Source organism: Microtus pennsylvanicus, chromosome 8 (assembly GCF_037038515.1).
Source record: "Microtus pennsylvanicus isolate mMicPen1 chromosome 8, mMicPen1.hap1, whole genome shotgun sequence".
Classification (NCBI taxonomy): Eukaryota; Metazoa; Chordata; class Mammalia; order Rodentia; family Cricetidae; genus Microtus; species Microtus pennsylvanicus.
In genome coordinates, this window is record NC_134586.1 from 18,056,245 (window position 1) to 18,060,516 (window position 4,272).

Consider the following 4,272-nt stretch of genomic DNA (forward strand, 5'->3'; position numbering starts at 1 on the left):
TCCATAGAGAGCTACTCCCTACAGCCCAATTCACCTCTCACACTCTCACTCTTCACAAACCACAGTCGGTTGTCCTCATGGGAAAGATTATATATCTGTTTTAGGAATCCCCACACCATAAATGCAAGCCTCCTTGGTGGAATTAAGCTATTCTAAGCAAGCACTGTGTGCCCCTCTTTGATAGCCAAACTATTGACCATGTACCCCAAGAAATTGGACAGTTCCCTCATTATGGGAGAGGAAAAGGTTAAAGAAGCCTAGCTCCAGCCAGAAGGGGAACTGGTCTTCAGTTCTGAAAACATACCAGACCACCACATAGGAAAGACAGGAATCTGGTGATTAAAGGTAGGCCCTGATTACTTAGGTACCAAATTGACTACTTCTGGCCCTTTATTTAAACCTAAACCGCGTGTTAGGACTTGGAAGGTGGACTTGGGGTGGGAATTGGCTTATGAATGTCAAATGTCATAGCCTTCAGAGCCTGCGTTCTCACCTTCTGATGACTCCAGTCACAAGAGGAGCCTTGCACTGTCAGGTCTCTTTGTCCGACTGTGTAGATAGGGACCCTCTTTCACAATCAAGGATCACACTAGATTCAGTTCGGACCGTTTGGAGGAGCTGTATTTTGGATCAATGTGAAAGGAAGAAAGGTCACTGTGGTCACCTCAAGAAACTCCAGAGTAAGCAGTAGAGGATGTGGAGTAAATCTGTGATGAGTTTGTGTGGGTTGGGAAAGCAAAGCCAGTGAATCTTCACTGATTCAAATTAGAGGGCAGAGTCTGAGAACAATCAGCCAACGTCTTTGTTTCCTGACTGATTACAACTTGAGCATAGCTAAGAATGTAGTTTAAAAAGAGAGATAATTACCATCATTTTACACACACCCCATATTCTTTTTCACTCTCTCATCATTTTTATCTTGGATTTTATGCTGCCTGATAGAATGAAAATCCTCTTTCCTTAAACTTCACGCAAGGATTCAAAGGTGCATTACAGTTTCTTTGTAAAACAGTGATCATGTCATGGAGCTCCTCTGCCAAAAAGATATTAACTAGTTCCTCATTGACATCAAGTTCTAGTTCAGCAGGTCAATAGTGGCACACACCTTTAATCCCAGCACTCGTGAGGCAGAGGCAGGTAGATCTCTGTGAGTTCAAGGCTACAATAGCTAGTTCCAGGGTAGGCTCCAAAGCAACAGACAAACCCTGTCTCGAAAAACAAACAAAAAGCAAACAACAACAAAAAAGCAAGCAAGCGTGATCAGGGTGTTTTATGGTAAATCCCCAAATAATCAATAAAGTACTATGTTAAAAAAAAAAAAGAAAGCAAGAACAAAACGAAGGAAAACACCGAGGCTGGGGAATGGTCACCTTGCACACGGTTCCAACTAATCGACTTGCTGTGATGTGATGATCTTGTTCCCAGCACAACTCAAATCCCTGCATTTCTCTACATTCCCATCTTTGTCACAACGGATAGCAGTTTTAATTCACTCTATTCCTCTCGAAGACTTGGTGATTTTAGTCTCTAAAAAAACAAACAGAACGAACTATTTTTATAGACTATTATGGTTGGTCTTAGTTGCCAGTTTGTCTGGATTGAGACATGTTTAGAGCTGTGTCTGTGGGGGGTGATTCAGGACAGGCCTGATGAGTGGGACAGTGACTGTTTGGCTGAGGAAGGCCCACTCTGAATGTGGGCAGCACCTTCCAGGGTGGGCTGGTGGCCTGGGTGAAAGCAAATCAAGAAGGGCAGCAGAGTGAACAAGCCTCTTCCTTTTCTGATGTCTTCATGAGGCTGCCATCACCTGCTGACATTAACTCCAGCTTCAGCCTTTAAACTCAGGTTCTTGTGTTCAGGCCTTCAAGAAAGTCTCATCACAGTCACCAAAGACCTGCAGGAAACTAAGAAACATCAATTTATTTAAGGATATAAAATAATATAGTGTAAGCTGGGTGTGGTAGCTCAGATCGGTAAGCCCAGATGTTTGAGAGATTGAAGCCAAGAGGATCTTATGTATAAAGCCTGCCTGACCTACAGAATAAATTCAAGGTTATTCTGATCAACTTTATGAGACCATTTCTCAAAATAAAATTTAAAAAAAAATTGAGAGATGAGAATCAAAGTTTTTGTCGTACACATTCTTCTTCCCTGGCAGGCTCTTTGCTATTCTTGGCATGGTATTCCTTAAATAACACTTCTTGTTTTGAAAGATCCTGCTGTATTTTGCTTGTTTTGCAATGCAAAACACCATAGTAATAGTCTTTCTAGGGAGGAGAAAGCACAACATTATCAATGGGAATGAAAAAAAAAACTACACAGGAACAGGATGTATAGTTGCTTGGGGCTGCAGGATAGAAAGTTACCCAAAGTTTGGATGCTCAACTTACTAGACCTGGATGGAGGTGGGGGTTCCTTGGACTTCCCACAGGACAGGGAACCCTGATTGGTTTTCGGGCTGAGGGGGGGGGGGACTTAATTGGGGGAGGGGGAGGGAAATGGGAGGCGGTGGCGGGGAAGAGACAGAAATCTTTAATAAATAAATAAATTAAAAAAATAATAAAATAAATAAAAATAAAATAAATTATTTTTTCCATTTATAACCAAAAAAAAAAAGAAAGTTACCCAAAGGTTTTCATTTCCTTCTGAACCAAGCCAAGAGCCTACATAGAATTAGTAGATTGATTGTGGGGCATGGGAAATGTGAGAGACATGACATTTGAATCTGTATCAAAAGGAATACAGAAGTTACTATAAAAAATGGCATTAATGCTAGATGGCCCAGGAGGTATTTAAGACTGTGAACTTCGATTTGATGAGTGGGGCTGTAAGATCTTTTTCCAGCATTGTTCAGCAATGTAGGCATTGGGAAGAAATCATGTAATTTCATTGAACCAAGACTTAAATTTTTAAAATTGGTATGAAACCAGTTAAAAGAAATTAAGAACTTGAAACACTGATGAAAATGACTGAGGTGATTGGCATATGCCTTACGTTGAACAGAAAAATGAATTGCAGAAATTTTAATGTCAGTCAACCTCTTAATGTGTTTAAATCTGTATCATATTGAACAATGAAAAACCAAGGATATTGAGTGGAGCATAGTGGTATACTTCTGCAATCCCAGCACTTAATCCTGGCTCTTAAGAGGCAGAGTTCAGCAGGAAATTGGCCTGCATAGGAACTTTGAGACTACCCTAGATTACACAACAAAGTACCATCTCAAAAGAAAAGATGGAAAAAAAAGGAAAGAAAGTGACTATTTTGTGAAATGCATGATGACTGGGTAGCTTGCCTGATGGTTTTGGTAAAAGAAGGTCCCCTTTGGTGCTACTAACAAGTTACACATGTCAACAGCTTCCCCAGGCACTCTGATTAGTGATTGAGAAGTTCCGATCACTAGTAGGTTACACTCATATACGATGCTTTTCCCTCCAGGCTTCAGTGAACATTGCAAGAATGTATTTAATGAGATGCAGCACTAATCAATGCTTCCCTGGGTCTGATCCCCGCCCCCCCCCCCCCCCCCCCCCCGCCAGAGAACCCCAGCTCATCACTACAAAACAGGCAGGTTTTTCAAATACCCCTCTGCGGAGCATGTTACAAAGAATAACTTAGATTTTTGGCTGTTTATCTCAATCAAGTCATGTTTATTGATAAAATAGAATCACTTTAGGTATGACTTTACAATAACATAATAGACAAGCAAAAAGACAAACCAGAATGTAAAACTCAATGGAGTCACCACAGGCTGCTGAAGAGCAAATGACAACAGAAAGAATAGTAAGAAGTAACTAACGCACACATACTTTACAAATCATGCCTTGGGTATTTGTGTTCTTGGTTGTGCACAATATTGTCTAATTTATAGATGAGAAAAATCCATCTTCCAAGATTTCAGTAACTTTCCTAGGTAGTTTTTTCCAGGGTACATCTCACTTTTTTGATTGTGATGACAGTATTTTAGAAGGTAGTATGTGGCCAACATTGCTTGGCACTACTCACTCATCAGGGTGGTACTGTGAAAGGTTCTAGGCTTAGGGTAGCATTTAAGTACTTTGAGCACTGGAGAGGTGCAGAGGAACTCAATGGAGGAAATGCATTCTCCGCTATAGCTCCACTAGATGGCAGTAAGGCCCAGTAGGAGTCGCTCTAGACTTAAATCTTTTTTTTAAATTTATTTATTTATTAAAGATTTCTGTCTCTTCTCCGCCACCGCCTCCCATTTCCCTCCCCCTCCCCCAATCAAGCCCCCCTCCCTAGTCAGCCCAA